Genomic DNA, 24,955 nt, shown 5'->3' with positions numbered 1-24,955 from the left:
ATCTGTTGGGTGCATTTCTATTTGATTTGCATATAACTGTTTGCAATAACTGTAGTAGGCATTCGGTACAAAATAACAGCCTCCTCCAAACATCAAAATTTCAACTAGAATTTCTGTAGTGAATACAAAATAAGTGACTCAATTTAAGTCAGGAAATGAGAAAGAAAATTGGTGAGTTCATTTTAAGCTAGTTGTGCAGGTGACAATTAACATTAAATTAAATTCGTCTATTCTTGCTAAACCTACATTAGCTATGTTTCATGATTTCCCACTATTAACTTAAACATTGTTTCACTAACTGTAACACTCATAATCACGGGAAATATACATTTCACTGGGGTAAAGATAGCCTTTTATAGTAAAGTGATTTTATAAGTGGCCCTTATCTCTTTGCATTGGACAGTAGGGAAGGAATCTGACTTGTGAAGGAGAATAAAGGAGTCAGATTCATATTACAGGAGACATTTGCTTCAAGGTGATTAGTTTGCAAATAATGGTTTTTAGAACTGTTTTGCTCGCTAAGCCACACATTCAGCTTCCTTATCAGCACAGAGCAAGGCTTCTACAGAGAGCATCGAAATAAACAAAAGCACTTCAAGTCTAACTGATTTGCTTCATCCTTCCCCTTTCATTAAAACTCTCTTTTTGAAATAGAAGCTCATGTTTCTGATTTTGTCTTCTCCTCTCTTCCAGAAGGGCTGATTTTATTCTATTTGCCCACAGGTGAAGAAATAATAAGATGTTTTCAGACAGTAATTGCATCATTTAGATAGTGCATTCTGCTGCCAGTCACAGAGACCTGAGCCTGGTGCTTAAGCAAATTAGAAGGTTCTTTTCTCTGTTGTAAGAGAAGGGTGAGTGTTGGCGTGAGCCAAGTGGCTCCGTGCAGTGCCAAGGACCCAGGCTCCTTGTGACTTCCAGCTCTTCTGTCTTTGGTAAGTGGCTTCCATCCTCAAGTTTGCTTCATGGTGCAAGGTGGAAGGAGCTTCAAGAGCTTCTCTGGGGCTGGCGCTGTGGCGCAGTGGGTTAAAACCCCAGCCTGAAGTGCCTGCATCTCGTATGGGTGCCGGTTCTAGTCCCGGCTGCTCCTCTTCTGATCCAGCTCTCTTCCTGCAGAAGCGCATGCCCCAGGCCCACCAGGCCTGAGCCGGCAGGCCAGACCGCACGCTGCACATGATCCAGTGGGGAGGGCCTGGGAAAACAGTAGAAGATGGCCCAGGTCCTCGGGCCTCTGCACATGCGTGGGAGACCCAGAAGAAACTCCTGGTTCCTGTCTGGATCTGCACAGGGAGACCCGGAAGAAGCTCTTGGCTTCGGATCTGCACAGCTCCGGCCGTTGCCATCTGGGGAGTGAACCAGTGGATGGAAGACCTCTCTTTCTCTCTCTACCTCTCTCTATAACTCTGTCTTTCAAATAAATAAAATAAATCTTTAAAAACAAAACAAAAAAAGTGCTATCAGGTCCCCGTGAGAATTCAGGCTTCTTTTGGGAAGCCTTCCCGGAAATCACACGCAACAACTGCCTGTGCTGTTACTGGCCTCCTCTAGGCCTCGCCTGCCTCCATGGCCCTGAGCCACCGGATGTGCTCTGTGGACTCTGACCCAGCCCGACAGGGTCTGGCCGTCTCCTGCAGCTGCAGGGTCCACAGCATACCCATGCACGATCTGGAAGGGCAGGTGAAAGAGGAATGAGAGCTATCATCATGGACAGGACAAGCCTCTGCCACAGTGACACCCAGCATGAAGCAAGGTAAACCGAGTGATGGGAGAGAGTGACCTTGGGATCCTGTCTTTAATTGTAGCTCAACCAGCATTGAAAAAATCCCGTGAGTCACATTAGGTAAACTGGGGCCTCTGATATCCTGGACATTAAGGCTTAGTAACAAAATCAAGGTGAGGCAGTTGCACCGCTGAGACTTCATTCCCTTGAGCCCTGGAAGAGCCGAGCTGTCCAGATGCAGCCCGCAGCCACAGTCTCTCAAGGGCCATGGTAAGTCAAGGTGAACTGTGTCTACAGCAGGGGTCCCAGGAGATCTTGGCTGCTGTTGCAGTGAAGTGAGTCCCCAGGCTGCTAAGCTACTCCTGATGGTCTAGTACTGCTTCACGCCTACGGGAGGTGGCAGATCCTTGGTACCAGTGGAAGTGAAGTAAGGTGGTGAGGTTAGATGAAAACAGAAATGCAGGACTTAACAGAGTAAACAAGCCTTGCTCTCATGGAGTAGAGCCAGCAGCACCAAGAAAACAGCTGATTAAGATGAAATCAAACAACTGAAGTTGGAGATGCAAAACAGGGTTACCCAGAGAGTGCTAGAGATGGAAGACAATGGAGTGCTGGGAGTTTGATCTGTGCAGAGGTTTTCCCTGGTTGTTCATATAGGGGCTTGGACCCGAGGGTCCTGGAGGAGACCCCAACAAGAATGGCTTGATATTTTTGGATCTGGCCATTTTTCTTCCTAATTTTGGACATTATTTTTAAAAAACACACCGAAAGTTTGTTACTGATCATAGGGTTTAGTTGAAAATGCTGAAAGCCCCAGGGACTGGATTTTTGGAGTCTGGGGCCAGGGGTTGGGAGTGTGTGAGAGGGAGCACCTGGGGCTTGACGTGCAGAGGAGGAGCTCACCAGCAAGGCGCTGGCTCTGGGCTGCAGATGTTTGATTCCCTGCCCTAAGCAGCTCAGCAAAATGGCAGAATGCTAGAAATACCAGCAAAAGTACAAGGGTGCTTCAGAAAGTTTGTTGGGAAATGGAATTTAAAAATCAGCTTGTTTTTCTGCAAATGTGAAATCCATGCATATGAGGGAACTTCAGAAAGTTAACTGATAAAACTGCACATGAGTTTCAATTTTTTTCACCAAAATAAATTTATTGCTTTATCCCCCCCCCCCCTTTTTTTTTCCTGTGAACTTTTTGAAGTGCATTCACTCCATATACCATTAGTCTAAGATCCTGGTTCAACCCAGATTGTCTTAACAATTGAGCAAAGCCAGGCCAGGTTATTCAGAGCCTAATTTTATTAGGTACTTCTCAAAGTGGAGAGATAAAGAACAAGACCAGATAGGATACTTTAGACTGCGAGCAACAGAAAAATCTACATTCGACACTATTATTAAATCATATGGCCAGGTTCAGGGCTGGTTATTCAGAATCAACAGCATCTTCAAGTTTTCCAGTGCGTTTCTCCTTTCCTTCTGCTCTGTTCCACAATCCTCAGTGTGCCCCCTGGCCTCCCACCTGGCCCCAAGATGGCTGCCACAGGTCCAGCCCTGGAACAGAGAGCACCCACAGGAACAGGATGACAGCAGGGGCAGAATCAGAGCTGTGGTGCTCTGTCTCTCAGGGATGATGTGTCCTGCTCAGTGCTGAAGTCGTGTGTCAAAGCTGTCCTCTACCCATCTCCATGCAAGAATCTGGGGGCACTTTGTGAGGATGCTGGCACCACAGTCCTCTTTTCATTGGCTTCTAAGGTGATACACAGACTGCAGGAGCTAATGGAGGGTGAAGCACATGTATTCCCTGTGTCCTGCTCCGGGAAAGTGCATATTCTCTGGGGTTTCTGGTCACTGCTATTGTGAGTCTCTTGTGGGTCTCCATAAGCTGCCTGGCAGCTAAAGGCCCTTTGCATGCTGACTGCCTTCAGAGCAAGGCCCAGTGCACACGTTGGCTTCCTCAGAGTCAGGACAGGCTGAGGCCTGGTTGGTGCAGCGGGGACCTCAGGGTGAGACCCAGCAGCCTGCGTCTGAGCCCTGGTTTAGCCACTCACTCCCGTGTGACCAAGTCTCAGTCACTGAATAGCTCAGCTTAATTTATTTTATTTTTTCAGGTTATTTTTTTCTCTTGCAAATTGTAAAGTTATATGCATATGAATTCCCGATCACAGAATATTCAGTAAGTAGTAGCCATGATTATTAGTCAACTGGGTTCATCTGTGTATATATGTACCTATAGGTTACACAGTAAACAATTTATTGAGGAATAATTCACCTACCGTACATTTGTGAACTCTCAGCGTACTGTCTGGGGAGTTTTGGCAAATGCGTACCCATGTAACCAACACCGTGGAGACTGAGAACGCTCCCATCACCACGCAACTTTCTGTGTGCCTCTCTGCAGTCAATCTCACCCTGCACTTCCCGCTGCAGTAATCACTGATTTGCTTCCTGTCATTATAAGTTTTTGCCTTTTCTAGAATTACATAAAAACAGAAGAATAAGTACTACAGGATGTAGTCTGTTGTGTCTCACTTATTTCCTGTCTGATGCTTTTGAGATTAATTTGTGTCATATGTATATTAATAATTTTTCCTTTTTTTTTTTTACTGGATATATTTACCAGCTAATGGAAATCTGAGTTGGTTCCAGTTTGGGGCTGTCCTTAATAATGATGTTATAAACATTCCTGTACGGCGGGTGCACATGTGCTTTTTTTCCTCTTGCATACATTCTATGCAATGGAGTTTCTAAGTCATATGGTACATTTAAGTTTATAGGAAAATATTGACTGTCTTCTGAAGTGGTTGATACTATTTTGCTTTTCCACCAACAATGCACACAGTGGATAGCTGTTTTAAAATTTCAGAGGGACTTGCTATTTTCATTTCTTTCATATTTGGTTATTCTAATGTGTGGAGAGAAGTCTCTTGTGGTTTTAATGTTCATTTCTCTGATGATACTGAGCATCTTCTCATCTATTCATACCTTGAGCTTCTGTTCATTTTTTTTAATTGGGTTGTTTATCTACTGTTATTCTGCAGAATTCTTGAGATATTCTGGATTCAAGCCCTTTGTCAGTTATATGTTTTACAAAATTTTTTCTCCCATTTTGTGACTTATGTTTTCATTTTTGTTAATGGTACCATTCAAAAAGCCAAAGTTTCAGATTTGGTCAAAGTAAAGTGCATTAAAATTTTCTTCTTTGACTCATTTTTATGTGTATGTGCTGTCTAATAACCTGTCCCTACCTCAAGTTAAAAGAGACTATTTCCCATGTTAACTTTCACATTTGGGTTCAGAATCTAGTTCAAGTTGATTTTATGCATTATGCTAAATAAGAGTCCAAATTTTTTTCCCATATGAGTATCTAACTTCCCCAACATCGTATATTAGAAAGACTATCCTTTCCCTGTTGAGTTACTCTGGTAACTTTACAAAAAATCAACTGAGTATGTAAATGTGGGTCTATTTCTGGACTTTGATCTCTTGAGCTTGTGCCAACTCCACACTGTGTTGAATAACATAGCTTCAGAGTGTTTTGAATCAGTCAATGTAAGTTTCCAACTTCTTTCTCATAATATTTTTATTAGTCTAGGTCTTTGGTACTCTCAAACAAATCCTAGAATCAGCTTGTGATTTGTTGCAAAATACTGGGTATTTTGATAGATCAATTTGAGGAGAATTGCATCTTTATAAAATTTTATCTTCCATTCCATAAATGTTGTATATTTATTCATTTATTTTTGCATATGACCCAATAGCTATGACCCTAATAAGTTCAACTAATTTTAGCAGTATTTGGTTGCTTATTTGGAATAATCTATACATGTGATTAGGTTATCTGAAAATACAGCAAATTGTTGAGCTTCTGCTTTCCCAACTGTATGTTCTTTATTTTCTTTTCTTGCCTATTGTTCTGACTAGGACCTACAGTAAAATGTTTACTATAAGTAGGCAGAGCAGAATTCTTGCCTTGTTCTTGATTTAAACAGAAAACCTTCAGTCTTTCACCACTAAGTAGAAGGATATTTCAAAAAGTTAATGGAGGGGCCAGCATTGTGAACTGGGTTAAGCCATGGCCTGCTGTGAGGCATTCCATAAGGTCAATAGTTCGAGTCCCAGCTGCTCCACTTCTGATCCAGCTCCTTACTGGTGCACCTGGGAAAGAAGCAAAAGATGGCCCAAGTGCTCAGCCCTGCACCCACATGGGAGACCCAGAGGAAGCTTCTGGCTTCAGCCTTGTCCAGCACTGGCCATTGTGGTCATTTGGGGAGTGAACCAATGTATGAAAGATCTCACTCTGTCTCTCCTCCTCTCTCTCTGTAAATCTGCCTTTCAAATATTAAATAAGTCTTTAAAAAAGATAATGAAAAATAGAAGATAAGTTTATTTTGGTGCAAAAATTTTTGAACTCTGAATACTAGAGTTTTCAGAAAATTGATGGGAAATTCATATTGTGAAAAAAACTGCATGGATTTAAAACATTTTAGTACCAAAATTAACTTTTAACTCCATTTTCCATGAGCTTTTTGAAGTACTCTCATATGTCAATTGTAGGAGATTAAGGAACTTTCCCTCTCTTCCTGTTTTGATGAAAATTTTTATCATGAATGGATATTTATTAAAACATTTTTTTTGGGGCCGGCGCCGTGGCCCACTAGGCTAATCCTCCGCCTTGCGGCGCTGGCACACCGGGTTCTAGTTCCGGTCGGGGCGCCGGATTCTGTCCCGGTTGCCCATCTTCCAGGTCAGCCCTCTGCTGTGGCCTGGGAGTGCAGTGGAGGATGGCCCAAGTGCTTGGGCCCTGCACCCGCATGGGAGACCAGGATAAGTACCTGACTCCTGCCATCGGATCAGCGCAGTGCACTGGCCGCAGCCGCGGCAGCCATTGGAGGGTGAACCAACGGCAAAGGAAGACCTTTCTCTCTGTCTCTCTCTCTCTCACTGTCCACTCTGCCTGTCAAAACAAACAAACAAACAAACAAAAAACAAAACAACAACAACAACAACATTTTTTTCATGAATGAGTTCTTAATTTGGGGGAATTTTTTCTGCGTCTACTGGGACGATCAACAGCTTTTTTCCACTTTATGTATTAATGTGATACATTATGGTAATTGATTTTCAGGCATTAAATCAACTTCGCATCCTAAATGTAAAACTTATTTGGTTTTAAAGTATTATTCTTTGTATACATAGCAGAATTAATCTGCTAATATATTCTAAAGGATATTTGTATCTATATTAGTGATATTGTTTTCTCTTGATGTCTTTGAATGTTTTTGGTGTTGGTAGTACTAGGTTTATAAGGTAGGTTGCTAAGTGCAGTAAGCTAAATAATGGGGCCCAAAGATATGTCTAGGCCTTAGAAGCCCAGAATCTGTGAATGTTACTTTATAGAAAAACTCTGAATTATCAAGGTGGGCCCTAAAGACAATCATAATCCTTATATGTTTGAGGGGATTTCATACAGAGAAAACATGAGAAGGAGAAGACCACGTGATCCTGGAGGCATTGATTAGAGTGATGGGGCACAGACCAAGGAATGCCTGTAGCTCCCAGCAGGAGGAGGCGGCCAGAGAAAGAATCTATTCTAGGCTCTCTGCAGCAGTGTGGGGCTGCCGACATCTTGATCTTTGCCTAGTAATGATGACTTTAGACTTATGGCCTCCAGGACTGTAGGGAATAAATTCCTGTCATTTTAAGCCACTTAGTTTGTAGTAATTTTTTTGTGGAAGCCTCAAAAAACTAACAGAGGAAGTATTTTCCTTTTTCCTATATATTTAGAAAGATTTTGTCTAATATAAGTTTTTTTTTTTTTTTTTTTTTTTTTTTTTTTTTTTTTACAATTTTAGAATTAATCTTTGAAACTCTCTGGACATGTATTATGTATAAATAAGTATATATGTGCATACATATATTTAAGATTTATTGGTTGATTGATTTGAAAGGCAGGGTGACAGAGACAGGGAGACGGGGATGTTCTGTCCCTTGGGGGACTCTCCAAATAGCTGCAATAGTTGGGGCTGAGCCAGGCTGAAGCCAGATGCCTGAAACCCCATTTGGGTCACCAGTGTGGGTGGCAGAGGCCCAAGAACTTGGGCTATATTGTCTTTTTAATATTCATAGGATCTGTGGTAATGTCCTCTCTTTCACTCTTGATAACGATAATGTGTTTCTTCTCTTGTTTTTGATCACTACACAGGATCTTCAAAAAGTTTATGGAAAATGCTGTGAAAACACTGCATGGTTTCAAAAAGCTTCACACAAAAATAAACTTATCTCTTAATTCCATTTTTCACAAAATTAAAAAAAAAATTAAAAAATGTATCAGAGAGCGAGCGAGTGGGCTACCGTCTGCTTCCTCTCTCTGCAAATGCTTCTGGCCGCTGGGCTGGACCAGGCCATCGCCAGGAGCCAGGTCCTCCATCTGGGTTTTCCACAGGGTGGTAGGGACACATGTACTTGAACCATTACCTGCTACATTCCCGGTGCACATTAGCAGCACGGCGGAATCAGGAGCAGAGCCAAGACTCAAACCCAGGCTCTGTGACGTAGGATGCAGGCATCTCAAGCAGCATCTTCACGCCCGTACAAATATCTGCTGCTCCACACACTGTCTGGAGAACACTCCTGGTTAGTTATTGATCAGAGTTATTGATCTTTTCAAGGAATTTTTAGCTTCATTGATTTTCTCTATAGTTTGATTTTTACTTTAAATATTTCCTTTCTTTTATTTATTTGGGGCTAACTTTGTTCTTTTTCTAAGATTAAGTCTTAAAGAGGAATCAGAAGTAATTGATTTGGGGCCTTTATTAATACCTACTGTAAGTATCTGAAACTATAAAATTTCCTCTAGACATTCTTTAGTTAAATCACATGAGTTTTAATGCCTCATGATTTCATTTCCATTCACTTCTGAATAGCCTCTAATTTGTTTTGGGATGTCTTCCTGTGACCCGATAGTTCTTTGGAAATGTAGCATTTAAATTCCAGATACTTGGGAATTTTCCAGATATATTTCTGTTGTTGAGCTCTAAGTTTATTCTTTTGTGAGTCAGAAAACATGTGGTGTAAGAATTCAGTTCTTTTACATTTACTGAGATTTCTTCTTTGGTCTGGCATATGGTCTAGCTTGGTAAATATTCCATATGCAGTTAACAATCCTGCTATTGTTGAGTAGAATTTAAATAACTGTCGACTTGGTCCACATGTTTGGTAGCTTTATGCAAGTTTTGAAAAGTCTTACTGATCTTTTGTCTACTTGTTCTATGCATTACTGAGAGAGGCGTGTGTAGAATGTTACCTGTTTTAGTTCAGTCTGCTTTTGCTTTCTATATTGTGGAGCTCTGTTACTATCATTGTTATATCTCAAGTTTTTAATGTCTCTTTGTTTCTTTGTGCTAACTTTATTTTATCTGCTATTAATAGAATCTCTCCATCTTTCTTATGTTTACTGTTTGGATGATGTATCTTTTTCATAATTTAGCTTTCAAACTATTTGTGTCTGTATTTGAACTATGATAGAAAGCATATAGCTGGGTGTTATTTTCTTACCCCATCTGAAAATCTCTGCTTTTGATCAGAGTTCTTAAGTGATTACATCCATTGTAATTAATGATATGATTAGATTTAAATCTGCTATTTTATTGTTATTTTTAGAACTAGTGTGAATTTTTTTCTTCCTTACAATTTGACAGAAGCTTCTTTCTTCTTTTTCTCCTCCTCCTCCTTCTCTCTCTCTCTCTCTGCAGATGCATGTGCACGCGTACACACACACACACACACACACCCCACCTCTTACCCCCATCCACTGGTTCACTTCCTAAATGCCTACAACAGCTCAGAGACCAGAGCCAGGAACTCACTCCCAGGTCTCTCATCTGGGTGATAGGAACTCCATCACTTGAGCTATTAGCCGGAAACTGGAGTCAGGAGTGGACCTGGGTATTAAACCCAGGCTTTCCAATGTGGATATCTTTTCTGGCTACTTAAGCCCCAGGCCAAATGCACACCCCTAATATTTGCTTTTAATTTGCATCATGTCTTTTTTCCTTTTGTATCTTTTTTGTTAATGAAATTTTTCGGTATCATTTTAATTCATCTGTTGGAGCTTTAGGTATACTTCTTTGCATTAAGTTTTAGTGCTTGCTCTAGGGATTACAACATCCATCTCCTATCACAACGTACTTGCAGTGAATATGGAAAACTTGCATCAGTATGTGGATCCAGAAATATTAGTATTTGAATATGTTTGGACTGTTATTTATTCAAATGCTATTATTTTGGTCTATGCTAGTTGCATAACAGAATGGTTGACCTCGTTTCTGGATAAACTTCCTGCAAAATGCTGGGGCCTTTGCCAAGAGCAAGTCTGAGCTGATAACGAGAATGAGGGGGACATGCGATGTGACATCACACAGGTAGACTTGTGACAGGCAGAGCAGCTTCTGAGATGTTGTCACTGTTGGAGGGTGAGAGCGAAGAATGTTGCTGCAGAAGAGGATGACAGATGTGAGGTCTACCTCAGAACCAGGACTCCTGAAAGACAAGGAAAATTGGGGTAGTTGGGGCAGGAAAATTTGGAAACCCAGTTGAGGTACTTGTGTTGATATGAAAAAGAGATACTTTTAAGGAAATTTGGGTATTTATACCTGAGGGTAAGCTGAATTGAGGAAATCTAACAGTGTAAGTTCTTTGAGATATTTATAGGAAGAAGATAGAATGAAATAAAGCAAATGTCCAAAAATTAAATATTATTTTCTGGAACTAGAATGTTGTCATTATTAAGAAATCTAATGATTAGTCCTATATTGCAGGCGAGAAAAATTGCTCCTTATGTTTTGTATAGTCTGTAACTTTAGTGAATTAACAAATTCTTGCTTTGTTAAAAAGATATTTTTCCCTGTGAAATAGCAGCAAGTAAACTGTGCTCTATTATGGGTTTTTATGTTTATTCCTAAGGGAAATTTTAACTGTAGCACCTGATCTGCTACTCAAAAAGTATCTTTAAAAATCCTTATTTATTTGAGAGACAGAGCAAGCACTCCCATCTTCTGGTTCATTCCTCAGATGCCTTCCACGGCTGCAGCTGAGCAGGGCAGAAGCACCAAGAGCCATGAACGGAATTCAGGTCTTTCACGTGGGTGACAGGTACCCCAGTACTTGAACTATCACTGCTGCCTCTTAGGGTCTGCATTAGCCAGAAGCTGGAGTCAGGAACCTGAACTGGGAACCAAAGCCAGATTCTCTTCTGTGGGAGATAGGTGTCTTAACCCTGAGGCTAATCACCGGCCCCCCAAAGGCGCCTTTAATCACCTGGCAGACATGCCTGACGTGCCTAGGCAGAGGGAGGTGTGCAGTCCTGAGCAGCTCATTAGAAGAGCCCAAGATCAGGTTGGTTCCAAGTCATTGCCAAGCCCCTCTCATTATATTTCCCCCTAAAGTCTTGTTACAATATGTAACAGGTTATGAACGGAGGGGTTGTCTTATCTTGGGAAATATTAATATTTCATGTTGTACTTTAATGTGCCTGCCAAGGCGTTGAAAGAGTTGAGTTAAAATTATTTGTATTAGGATGATGAAGAATGTTTTAATCACTTAAAACCATTGAAAGCAAATTTAGAATGATAGGATTGATAAAGAAGCTGCTCCATGCATTGTCGTGGTTCAAATTGGACATGATGACATTCCAAAATGTTATGGCTGACAGCTGAGTGTTAATTAGCTGCCCAAGCATCCCAAGATGCATCAGCCCGTGGCACTAATGGGGTCATATCCATATCAGTAGCTTACACTTGCCGTCTCTTGCCCTCACCTGCTGACAAGGGACCTCTGCCTTTGAATAGTCCTCCCAGTGTATGCCGCTGCATTTCTGGGGTCTCGTGTATTCCTAAATAACCCTCTTCCTAATAGCTGTGCTTCGTCTTCCCTCTTTTCTACATCACAGCCTGAGGAAGTGGTGTGTGTGTGTGGGTGGGTGGGTGGGGGATGCTCCCTTCTGGTTTGTTCTACAGCCTGTGAGCCATGGTGGAATGCAGGGCTCCATGAGCTCCGATGCTTTATGGAAGTGTAGAGATAAAGCTCCTCTCTCTCTCTCTCTCTCTCTCTCTCTCTTTCTCTTTCTCTCTCTTTCTCTGTCTTTAGTAGAGCTGGATTTCTTGCACACATTTGGAAGCATGGCCAGACAGGTCAGTCAGGGGCTGATGACTGCTGTCTCTTGTGTTTCTTGCAGTCCCCTCTCTTCTGGGATGCAGTCCACCAAGACAGACATAGGATAGTCTGGGGTAGGGGACACTGTTGTACTCACGTAGCTGTTCCCTGATTCTGACTCCTGACTTCTTGGCCAAGTAGCCTAGTTCTGGTCTCTTGGTCTCTTGAGGAGGGTTCTCTGTCCTTGGAAGGCAGAGGCCATACCTGTCTTGTTCAACTCTGAAGAACCATGGGATAGGCACACAATAACTCCTTGTTATCTTTCTGCCTGGGGCCTCCTAAGTCTATCAGCAAACAGAATTCTTTGGGGGCTGGCCCCACCCACAAGTTATTGGAAGTCACCTAAATTCCATCCTAGGCTCAAGGTTGGGACTCTCACTGCATTTAAAATGTCTCTTAAAATATCTCATTTTAGTTCCTCTGGCATAAATTGCTTCATTCCTAGGCAGCTTGGAAATCGTGTCGATATTATTGCCATTTCAACTGATTTTCTTCTGACTCCCACCCACCGGTTTGGCTTTTGTTAAAATATAACTAATGTGTGTGCACTTCAATATTCAATCATGATAAAATCCCTGACCCTGACCTTACTACTAACAAACCATATGATCTTGAGCTAAACTTGCTAGACAAAGCACAGGACATCCAGTGAAATTTAAATTTCTGGTAGGTGATAAAATTTTAATATAATATAACCATCTTGACCATGCAGCATAGGGCCATACTTACAGTTAAAAAAAAAAGTTATTTATCTGAAATTTAAATTTAGTTGGTTGTCCTATTTCTTTTCTTTTTCTCTGGACAAATGATTTCTCCTTTTAGTGTTTCTGCTTCATGTATAAAATGGGCTACCAACTCTATGGGCCTCATTAATGTAAAGCTTAAATAGTGTTCAGTGCATTAATGTTGCATTACAAAATACTGTGATATGTGCTGTGACGAAGATGTGGAATGTTCTGTTAAGACCCAAAGCGTCGACTAACTTCCTTGAGATGCTAAAGAAAACTTTGCAGAAGAGATAGCATTTGCTGAGGATTTTTGAAGGATGAAGGGGAGCTTCCTGGGAGGTAATGGGGTGAAAGGTATTCCAAGCAAAAGGAATAGTATGTCAAAGGCCAGATGTATTTGGAGTGTATTTTCCTGTTGCAACTCCATGTACCATTGCCACCAGCTCCAGGTGGCTGAAGCACAGGCTGTGTCGGGAGAGACAGGATGTGCCAGGAGAGGTGGTTGGGGAGGCAGAGACAGCTGAGAGTTAGGTTGTGGCAAGACAATCTTCCCCACCCCTCCTGAGACAGGACGTGTTGCTGGAGAATGTCAACTTTGGCACAAAGTGACTTAAAGCCCTATGTTTGGCGCACTGGGCTCACAGGAGACAACAGAAGGGGGTGGCTATGGAAATACCCCTCTATCCAGTGACCTGGCCTGAAGCTCTCTCTCCCAGGCTGCTGCCCCAGGATGGAGGGAGGGGAAACCACCCTTTATAGAATAGAGCCCTCCGGAGTGTCAGCTTCCTCTCATTCCCAACAGGGAACAGGAAACTGGGGGACATGTAAGGTCAGAAGCCTTGGTGTGGAGTCAGTGATTCCCTTCCCAGACATGACAGTGAATCATGTGGCAAGGCGAGGGAAATGGGGGCTGTTAGATCCTCTAGTATTGCCCAAATGCTTCAGCTGCTGTCTTTCAGACACCAGCCATTCCCCTCTCTCAAAACTGGGTCGATACCTGGAGAAGAGACTGGATAAGAACACTTTGCAGTGACGTAGAAGGCAGTTTGCCTGAAACTGCTCAGTCTAACCGACCAGAGAGACTCAGCTGCCCAGGGACGTGGGGGCCTACGCTGTCTCTAATCCCTGCCTGTACGCCTAAGTCAAACAGTGGCCAGCTCTTCCTGATGCACAGAGATTCACGGAGAGACTATTTAACTTCCCCCAAGAATTATTTTCTCGAATATTTCTTACAGGTTATTACTTATCTGTAATGATTCTACATCGGAATACAAGTACACATTTGATATTTTCTGCATTTCAGATGCTCCTGGTGTCCTGCAAAGAGCCCCGTGATTTCCAGCTATTGCTTCACCACAGTGCATCTGGGACTCAGGCATCGCATCTGCCAATAAAGCACCCTTCCTCAGAGAATCATCTAAATCCTGTTTATCTGTTTGTAATACTTGTATGCAGCTGGGTAACAACATGTAAGAAGCTGTAAATACAAGTATAGTCACACATCACACCAGCAAAATTTTTATTCTTCCATTGGCTATTTTCCAAGTCCTTGAGTTTTTCTGCCAACAAATGTAAAAATTAAATTCCAGGTCCACTTAAGGAACATGTTATGGGTGGCTATGAGAGGTTAGCTTGGAAAAAGATGCCAACAATTATTTATGTTGTACATATTATACACTTTATATCATTCAATCTTCAAAACAAGTGAAGTAGGTATTATTTTCTTATTTTTCATTAAATGACAAGTTTCAGGAAGGGTAACCTTCTTACTTGTATAACCCAGTGAGCAATGAGCCAAGGTCTGAAGCAGCCTTTGACTTCACAATGTCTTTTTTTTTTTTTTTAATTTTTTGACAGGTTAAGTGGACAGTGAGAGAGAGACAGACAGAGAGAAAGGTCTTCCTTTTGCCATTGGTTTACCCTCCAATGGCCACTGCGGCTGGCGCACCATGCTGATCCGAAGGCAGGAGCCAGGTGCTTCTCCTGGTCTCCCATGGGGTGCAGGGCCCAAGCACTTGGGCTGTCCTCCACTGCACTCCCTGGCCACAGCAGAGAGCTGGCCTGGAAGAGGGGCAACTGGGACAGAATCCGGCGCCCTGACCGGAACTAGAACCCGGTGTGCCGGCGCCGCAAGGCGGAGGATTAGCCTAGTGAGCCGTGGCGCCGGCCACAATGTCTTTTAACAACAAGTTGCATATGTTCTGCGTATACCAACTCACCACTATGAGTTCTATTTGAAATGGGTGTTGATGCAACATTTGCCCACTGAATGAAGACTGTCACTGTGCTGGATGATGGAGATGAAAAGTAATGAAGACATAGCTCTCTTGGTGCTGGGGGAGCCTACAGTCAGGTGGTGAGACTGTGGAGGAAGGCGGAAAGTCATTGGGCAGAATACACAAACACTATTCAGAGGCACAAGATGCTCATCCCTTGAGGAATGTTCTCCCATGTGCAGGCCCTGGTGAGCTCCCTGCTGTTTTGAAACCTGAGGCTGCCAGCTTTTAACAAGCACTCTCTAGGATCTGCACACTCTCCCTATCATGCTGTATTAGCTATAATCACTGCATGCCTGTCTTCCCCACTAGACTCTGTTTTGCTGTGTTTTGTTTTAAAGAGAGTTAGGATGGGCATTTAGTATAGCAATTAAGACACTGTCTGGGAGGCTGATATGCCATATTGGAGTGCCTGGGTTCAAATCCCGGCTCCACTTCCAATTTGAACTTCCTGCCAATGAGTGCCCTGGGTGGCAGCAGATGATGGCTGAAATGGTTAGATCCCTGCCACCACACGGTAGCCCCAGACTGAGTTCTTACTGCCACGCTTCAGCTTGGCCCAACCTTGGCTGTTGCAGGCATTTGGGGAGCGAGCCAGCAGATGAGAGATTTCTCATTCTCCTTTTTTTTTCTCTGATAAAACAAATAAAATTTAAATGAGGGTTATCAGTCACGTTTTAGAGATCAGATCTGGATCATGTGATTCTACCCACACTGGGAAAAGATATTCCTGCCAGAGGAAGAAAGAGGGCTCCCAAATGAAGGACACATCGAAAGCTTAGCTGTCCTACTGCGATGGCTACACAAGGTCTTCTTCCATGTGCAGAAGCATATGAAGTGAGCTAATCAGTGAGATTGTCTCTTGGCTACTTCTAATACCCTATATACTTGGCACAGAGTAGATGTTCAGTGTCTTCCACTTTGAATATGTGCTTAAGAAGTGGATTACATGGGAGGCTGGAGGGTTTTCTCATTATTTTTAAGATTTGTTTTTTATTTATTTGAAAGAGTTACGGAGAGAGGTAGAGCCAGAGAGAGAGAGAGAGGTCTTCCATCTACTGGTTCACTCCCCAAATGGTCGCAAAGGCCAGAGCTGAGCTGATCTGAAGCCAGGAGCTAGGAGCTTCTTCCAGGTTTCCCATGTGAGTGAAGGAGCCCAAGCACTTGGGCCACCTTATACTGCTTTCCCAGGCTATAGCCAAGAGCCGGATCAGAAGTGAAGCAGCCAGGACTTGAACTGGCATCCATATTGGATGTTGGCACTGCAGGCTGAGGCTTTAACCCACTGTGCCACAGCGCCTGCCCAGAGCTTTCTCATTTGTAAAGAACATTATACTATATTGCTTTTCAGAGATATTATTTAGCCTCAAATTAAAATTAAAAGTGGGAACAAATTGACTCATATTGGAACTTGAAACATGGATTTGAAATTACCCTCAAGGTGCAAAGTTCCTTAATTATTTTAACATCTTGTGTCTGGACCTGCTTCTGGAATTCTGGAGGGAGGCACACAGAGGATAACTGGGAGTCCAGGCTCCACAAAGGTCCAACTCAGGACTCCATTCTTTTTTTTTTTTTTTAACTTTTATTGAATGAATATAAATTTCCAAAGTACGACTTATGGATTACAATGGCTTCCCCCCCATACCGTCCCTCCCACCCACAACCCTCCCCTTTCCCACTCCCTCTCCCCTTCCATTCACATCAAGATTCATTTTCGATTATCTTAATATACAGAAGATCAGCTTAGTATACATTAAGTAAGGATTTCAACAGTTTGCTCCCACACAGAAACATAAAGTGAAAAATAATAGATGATTTTTTTAAATGATGATGAAATCAGATAAGACCTATTGTCATGTTTAATCCCAGTGAGGGTCAAGTGGGGAATTGATAATTTCTTTTTTTTTCTTTTTCTTTTTTTTTTTTTTTTTTTTACAGAGGATCCGTTTAGTATGCATTAAGTAAAGATTTCAACAGTTTGCACCCCCATAGAAACACAAAGTGAAATATATTGTTTGAGTACTTGTTATAGCATTAAATCTCAATGCACAGCACATTAAGGACAGAGATCCCACATGAGGAGTAAGTGCACAGTGACTCCTGATGTTGACTTTACAAATTGACACTCCTGTCTATAGCATCAGTAATCTCCCTATGCTCCAGTCATGAGTTTCCAAGGCTATGGAAGCCCTCTGAGTTCTCCGACTCTTATCTTGTTTAGACAAGGTCATAGTCAAAGTGGAGGTTCTCTCCTCCCTTCAGAGAAAGGTACCTCCTTCTTTGATGACCTGTTCTTTCCACTGGGATCTCACTCACAGAGATCTTTTGCCAGAGTGTCTTGGCTTTCCATGCCTGAAATACTCTCATGGGCTTTTCAGCCAGATCCGAATGCCTTTAGGGCTGATTCTGAGGCCAGAGTGCTATTTAGGACATCCGCCATTCTATGAGTCTGCTGAGTATCTCACTTCCCATGTTGGATCACTCTCCCCTTTATTTATTCTATCGGTTAGTGTTAGCAGGTACTAGACTTGTTTATGTGCTCCCTTTGACTCTTAGTCCTTTCATTATGATCAATTGTGAACTGAAATTGATCACTTGGACTAGTGAGATGGCATTGGTACATGCCACCTTGATGGGATTGAATTGGAATCCCCTGGTATGTTTCTAACTCTACCATTTGGGGCAAGTCAGCTTGAGCATGTCCCATATTATACATCTCTTCCCTCTCTTATTCCCACTCTTATGTTTAACAGGGATCACATTTCAGTTAATTTTCAACACTTAAGAATAACTGGGTATTAATTACAGAATTAAATCAGTCATATTAAGTAGAACAGACAAAAAAAACTACTAAGAGGGATAATGTATTAAGTTGTTCATTAACAGTCAGGGCTATGCTGATCAAGTCACCGTTTCCCATAGTGTCCATTTCACTTCAACAGGTTTCCTTTTTGGTGTTCAGTCAGTTGTCACCGATCAGGGAGAACATATGGTATTTGTCCCTTTGGAACTGGCTTACTTCACTCAGCATGATGTGTTCCAGATTCCTCCATTTTGTTGCAAATGACTGGATTTCATTGTTTCTTACTGCGGTATAGTATTCTAAAGAGTACATATCCCATAATTTCTTTATCCAGTCTACCGTTGATGGGCATTTAGGTTGGTTCCAGGTCTTAGCTATTGTGAATTGAGCTGCAATAAACATTAGGGTGCAGACCGCTTTTTTGTTTGCCAATTTAAATTCCTTTGGGTAAATTCCAAGGAGTGGGATGGCTGGGTTGAACGGTAGGGTTATCTTCAGGTTTCTGAGGAATCTCCAGACTGACTTCCATAGTGGCTTGACCAGTTTGCATTCCCACCAACAGTGGGTTAGTGTCCCTTTTTCCCCACATCCTCGCCAGCATCTATTGTTGGTAGATTTCTGCATGTGAGCCATTCTAACCGGGGTGAGGTGAAACCTCATTGTGGTTTTGATTTGCATTTCCCTGATTGCTAATGACCTTGAACATTTTTTCATGTGCCTGTTGGCCATTTGGATTTCCTCTTTTGAAAAATGTCTATTGAGTTCCTTGGCCCATCTCTTAAGTGGGTTGTTGGTTTTGTTTTTGTGGAGTTTCTTGATCTCCTTGTAGATTCTGGTTATTAACCCTTTATCTGTTGCATAGTTTGCAAATATTTTTTCCCATTCTGTCGGTTGTCTCTTCACTCTCCTGACTGTTTCTTTTGCAGTACAGAAACTTCTCAATTTGATGCAATCCCAATAGTTGATTTTGGCTTTGACTGCCTGTGCCTCCCGGGTCTTTTCCAGAAATTCTTTGCCTGTGCCAATATCTTGAAGGGTTTGTCCAATGTTCTCTAGTAACTTGATGGTGTCAGGTCATAGATTTAGGTCTTTAATCCATGTTGAGTGGATTTTTGTGTAAGGTGTAAGGTAGGGGTCTTGCTTCATGATTCTGCACGTGGAAATCCAATTTTCCCAGCACCATTTATTGAATAGACTGTCCTTGCTCCAGGAATTAGTTTTAGATCCTTGATCAAATATAAGTTGGCTGTAGATGTTTGGGTTGATTTCTGGTGTTTCAATTCTGTTCCATTGGTCTATCCATCTGTTTCTGTACCAGTACCATGCTGTTTTGATTACAACTGCCCTGTAGTATGTCCTGAAATCTGGTATTGTGATGCCTCTGGCTTTGTTTTTGTTGTACAAGATTGCTTTAGCTATTCGAGGTCTCTTGTGCCTCCATATAAATTTCAGCACCATTTTTTCCAGATCTGAGAAGAAGGTCTTTGGTATTTTGATTGGTATTGCATTAAATCTATAAATTGCTTTTGGGAGAATGGACATTTTGATGATATTGATTCTTCCAATCCATGAGCATGGAAGATTTTTCCATTTTTTGGTATCCTCTTCTATTTCTTTCTTTAAGGTTTTGTAATTTTCATCGTAGAGATCTTTAACGTCCTTGGTTAAGTTTATTCCAAGGTATTTGATTGTTTTTGTAGTTATTGTGAATGGGATTGATCTTAGAAGTTCTTCCTCCGCCATGGCATTGTCTGTGTATACAAAGGCTGTTGATTTTTGTGCATTGATTTTATACCCTGCTACTTTGCCAAACTCTTCTATGAGTTCCAATAGTCTCTTAGTAGAGTTCTTTGGGTCCCCTAAATACAGAATCATGTCATCTGCAAAGAGGGATAGTTTGAGTTCTTCCTTCCCAATTTGTATCCCTTTAATTTCTTTTTCTTGCCTAATAGCTCTGGCTAGAACCTCCAGAACTATATTGAATAGCAGTGGTGAGAGTGGACATCCCTGTCTGGTACCAGATCTCAGTGGAAATGCTTCCAACTTTTCCCCATTCAATAGGATGTTGGCTGTGGGTTTTTCATAGATTGCTTTGATTGTATTGAGGAATGTTCCTTCCAAACCCAGTTTGCTTAGAGTTTTCATCATGAACAGGTGTTGTATTTTATCAAATGCTTTCTCGGCATCTATTGAGATAATCATATGGTTTTTCTTCTGCAGTCTGTTAATGTGGTGTATCACATTGATTGTCTTGCGCACATTAAACCATCCCTGCATACCAGGGATAAATCCCACTTGGTCTGGGTGGATGATCTTTCTGATGTGTTGTTGCATTCTATTGGCCAGAATTTTATTGAGGATTTTTGCATCTATGTTCATCAGGGGTATTGGTCTGTAATTCTCTTTCAATGCTGCATCTTTTTCCGGCTTAGGAATTAAGGTGATGCTGGCTTCATAGAAAGAATTTGGGAGGACTCCCTCTTCTTCGATTGTTCTGAATAGTTTGAGAAGAATTGGAGTTAGTTCTTCTTTAAATGTCTGGTAGAATTCAGCAGTGAATCCATCTGGTCCTGGGCTTTTCTTTGTTGGGAGGGCCTTTATTACTGTTTCTATTTCTGTCTCAGTTATGGGTCTGTTTAGGTTTTCGATGTCTTCCTGGTTCAATTTAGGTAGGTTGCATGTGTCCAGGAATCTATCCATTTCTGATAGGTTTCCCTGTTTGCTGGCATACAAGTCCTTGTAGTAATTTCTGATGATTCTTTTTATTTCTGTGGTGTCTGTTGTTACATTTCCTTTTTCATCTCTCATTTTATTAATTTGGGTCTTTTCTCTTCTTTTTTTAGTTATTTGGGCCAATGGGGTGTCAATTTTGTTTATTTTTTCAAAAAACCAGCTCCTCGTTTGGCTGATTTTTTGGAATGTTTTTCTTGATTCAATCCTGTTGATTTCTTCTCTGATTTTAATAATTTCTCTTCTCCTACTAGATTTGGGTCTGGTTTGCTGTAGGTTTTCTAGATCCTTGAGGTGAATTGAAAGCTCATCTATTTGGTGCCTTTCCAATTTCTTGATGTAGGCACCTATTGATATAAACTTTCCTCTTAACACTGCTTTTGCTGCGTCCCATAAGTTTTGGTATGTTGTGGTGTTATCCTCATTTACTTCCAGAAAGTTTTTGATTTCTCTTTTGATTTCTTCTATGACCCATTGTTCATTCAGGAGCATGTTGTTCAATCTCCATGTGTTTGCGTATGCTCTAGGGATTCCTGAGTTGCTAATTTCCAACTTCATTCCTTTATGGTCTGAGAAGCTGCATGGTATGATTCTAATTCTTTTGAATTTGCTGAGACTTGCTTTATGGCCTAGTATGTGGTCAATCCTAGAGAAGGTTCCATGTACTGCTGAGAAGAATGTAAAATCTTTAGCTGTAGGATTGAAAGTTCTGTATATATCTGTTAGATCCATTTGGGCTATAGTGTCGTTTAAATCTACTGTATCCTTGTTGATCTTCTGTCCTATTGATCTGTCTATTTCTGAGAGTGGAGTATTGAAGTCCCCCAGTACTATTGTATTGGGGTCTAAGTCTCCCTTTAAGTCCATTAACAAATCTTTTAGATAAACCGGTGCCCTGTAGTTAGGTGCATATACATTGATAATTGTTATATCTTATTGTTGTATTGATCCCTTAATCATTATATAGTGTCCCTCTTTGTCTCTCTTAACAGTTTTTGTGGTAAAGTTTATGTTGTCCAATATTAAGATGGCTACACCTGCTCTTTTTTCATTTCTGTTGGCATGGTATATCTTTTTCCAGCCTTTCACTTTCAGTCTGTATGGATCTTTGTTGGAAAGATGTGTTTCTTGTAAGCAGCAAATAGATGGGTTTTGTTCCTTAACCCAATCAGCCAATCAGTGTCTTTTAACTGGACAGTTCAGGCCATTCACGTTCAATGTGACTAATGATAAGTGGTAACTTTGCCCTGCCATTTGCCAAAGATAAGTTCTAATATATGCTTTGAATTCCCTGTGATCTTTTGCTGTGAGCTTTCCTTCCTTGGTTTCCTTCCTTTACCTTCTTTCATATTGATGACCGTGTTTCTGTGTTTCTGTGTGTAACACATCTTTAAGCATCTTTTGCAGGGCTGGACGAGTGGCAACAAATTCTTTCAATTTCTGTTTGCTGTGAAAAGTCTTTATTTCACCTTCATTCACAAATGAGAGCTTTGCAGGATGTAATATTCTGGGCTGGCAGTTTTTCTCTCTTAGTACCTGGGCTATATCATGCCATTCCCTCCTAGCTTGTAGAGTTTCTGATGAGAAGTCAGCTGTGAGTCTCATTGGAGATCCTCTGAGAGTAATCTGACGTTTCTCTCTTGCACATTTTAGGATCTTTTCTTTATGTTTCACTGTGGAGAGTTTAATTACAACGTGTCGTGGTGAGGATCTCTTTTGGTCGTGTTTATTAGGGGTTCTGTGAGCTTCCTGTACTAGGATTTCTCTGTCCTTCTCCAAACCTGGGAAATTTTCTGCTAATATCTCACTAAAAAGGCCTTCTAATCCTTTCTCCCTCTCCATGCCTTCAGGAACTCCTAGAACCCGAATGTTGGTTTTTTTAATAGTATCCTGCAGATTCCCGACAATATGTTTTAGATTTCTAATTTCCTCTTCTTTGCTTTGGTTTGACTGTATCCTTTCCTGTTCTCTGTCTTCTAAGTCCGATATTCTCTCTTCTGCTTCACCCATTCTGTTTGTAAGGCTCTTTATCGTGTTTTTCATTTGATCTATTGAATTCTTCACTTCAGTCACTATCACAGTTTCCTGTTGTACTAGTTGTTTTGTTTCATTTTGATTCCTCCTTAATATTTCATTTTCACAAGAGAGATTTTCTATCTTGTCCATTAAGGATTTCTGTAGTTCAAGAATTTGTTTTTGAGAACTTCTTAAGGTTCTTATCAATTTTTTGAGATCTGCTTCTTGCATTTCTTCTGTGTCATCATCTTCATAATCTTGAATTGGGGTGTCTTTTTCATTTGAGGGCGTCATGGTGACTTCCTTGTTTTTATTACCTCGGTTTTTGTGTTTGTTATTTGGCATATTGGAGATATTTGGTTTCTTCACTGTGGTGCTTTTTCTTGTTATACTATGACTCTAGATTAAGTGGACTATCTGTTTTTGATGGCGCCTTAGGGCTTGAGATGGGTGTGGCCTGAGAGCTCTGTTTGGTGTGCCAAAGGTGACACTCCCAGGTTAGGCGTGGTAAATCTCTTTCTCTCTCTTTCTTTCTTTTTTTTTTTTTTTTGATTCAAAAGGGAAGTAATTCCGCACAGCTGAACGAAGTTGGAGGTAGTTAGCAGGCAAATGATATACCCACAGGAGCCAGAGATCAGAAGCTCTTTCCCAAGGACCACACAGGGAATCTGTTCGGCCCTCAGAGTGGGCTCAAATTCTCCTTCAGTCTCCCACTGGGTTGCCAAAGTTACGGAATTGTAGCGTCTCTGGAGAGTGCTCACATGAATTCCGTGAGTTCTCTCCCCCACCGTCTCTTTTTTCACAGTCTCAGTTCAGTAGCACCACAAATTTACTAGGTCCTAATCTCCTGTTAATTCGCCCTGCCCAGAGTCAGGTTTTTCTGCTAGGCTCAGGGCCGGTGCAGACCTGAGGTCGCTCTGCTTATGACGTATGTCCAAGATGGCGCCTGCTCTTTGTCTTGCTCGCCCTTGAGAGGTGAGCGGAGAGAGAGAAACCTGTGTCCGTACCAGTCACCTTTTTTTTTTCTCTCTCTCTCTTCCAGTTAGCCTGGTGAACTTCCCCCCCCAGGGGTCGTTCCCTCTAGTCTCCTCTCTCCGCTTGCCTGCCGGTGTCTCGGGCTATTGAGGTTCGGCTCACCTCGCGTTCCAGCGCTGGTGTGTTGAGTCTGCCGCTGGTGTCCCGAACTGTGGGCTCCCACGCTCTCCACACAGGTCCGCTGTGAATCACGCGTTCCAGAAGAGTTTCTTCTGCTGTTTCCTCCCCTACTCTTCCTTGAACCTGCAGTATCTCCACTTTTATTAAACTATCTCTCCCCGGACTATCAGTGTGCATCCTTCCTATTGCGCCATCTTGCCTCCTCCCTACACTGCTATTTTCAGGACTCCATTCTTAACATCCTCCCAGAGGGCACCTGCCTAGCCTTGTCCCACAGTACACTGCCACTCCTGTTACCTCGAACTCATTTGCAAAGTACATATGCACTACATATCTTCTGCAGTCTTTCAAGAGCTTGTCTTCTTACCTGTCTATAAAGCTCCTTAAAAGCACAATCTCTCTTCAATCTGTGCTGAATTCAGTAAAACAAATGTGTGAAGCCGGCACTGCGGCTCACTAGGCTAATCCTCCGCCTTGCGGCGCCGGCACACCGGGTTCTAGTCCCGGTTGGGGCGCCGGATTCTGTCCTGGTTGCCCCTCTTCCAGGCCAGCTCTCTACTGTGGCCAGGGAGTGCAGTGGAGGATGGCCCAAGTACTTGGGCCCTGCACCCGCATGGGAGACCAGGAGAAGCACCTGGCTCCTGCCTTCGGATCAGTGCGCCGGCCACAGTGGCCATTGGAGGGTGAACCAACGGCAAAAGAAGACCTTTCTCTCTGTCTCTCTCTCTCTCACTGTCCACTCCGCCTGTCAAAAAAAAAAAAAAAAAGTGGTACCTTTAACCAGAGCAAACAGTAAAATAATCAATGTTTGCCAGCTTATTTTTCTGCTTCCTTGGGGCACACATTGTTAGTTGCCTACGTAAAGCCTTTCCCCACTCCCTTCTTACTGATGGAATCTCGCTGTTGGTTAGGATCCAGCTTCAAGGAAGGTGGGCCTTCTCAGCTCTTGAGTGGTGTCTTGATTATCCTAAGCCAAGTCTGCTCACCGTGACTGATTCCAGGTTGGGTGTGACACGAGGCTGGCCGTGAGAGGAGAGGGCCTGTAGAGGCACTTTCCAAGCTTGACTGCACTTGTGAATCACCTGGGAGTCTGTTCAAAGGCTGATTCTGATTCCAGACGTTGCAGGTGGCACCAGAGGGTCTGTCTGAGGACCACACTTTGAGTCGTAAGCTAGGAGCCTTCTAGGTTAAATTTCCTTCCTTTTAAAAAGAGAGGAGAACAGGTTCTTAAAGGGCTCCAGAATCAGCTCTGTGAAGCATGTAGCCTGGAACTGCTGCATCCGATGACCACCAAGGAAGCAGGCAACGTGCTGGGGCTGAG

The 24,955-nt window shown here is 42.2% G+C and overlaps 1 long non-coding RNA gene across 1 annotated transcript; it reads left to right on the top strand.

Annotated features, from left to right (window-relative positions):
- The first annotated feature begins 1,644 nt into the window (after positions 1-1,644).
- On the top strand, positions 1,645-14,073 carry LOC138843829 (uncharacterized). The gene is made up of 2 exons (XR_011378844.1): positions 1,645-1,750; positions 13,955-14,073. It is a non-coding gene; the product is annotated as an uncharacterized lncRNA (long non-coding RNA).
- The last annotated feature ends 10,882 nt before the right edge of the window (positions 14,074-24,955 follow it).

Source organism: Oryctolagus cuniculus, chromosome 9 (assembly GCF_964237555.1).
Source record: "Oryctolagus cuniculus chromosome 9, mOryCun1.1, whole genome shotgun sequence".
Taxonomy (NCBI): Eukaryota; Metazoa; Chordata; class Mammalia; order Lagomorpha; family Leporidae; genus Oryctolagus; species Oryctolagus cuniculus.
Note: the sequence above shows the minus strand (reverse complement) of the source record. Positions and strands in the feature narration are given on the sequence as shown.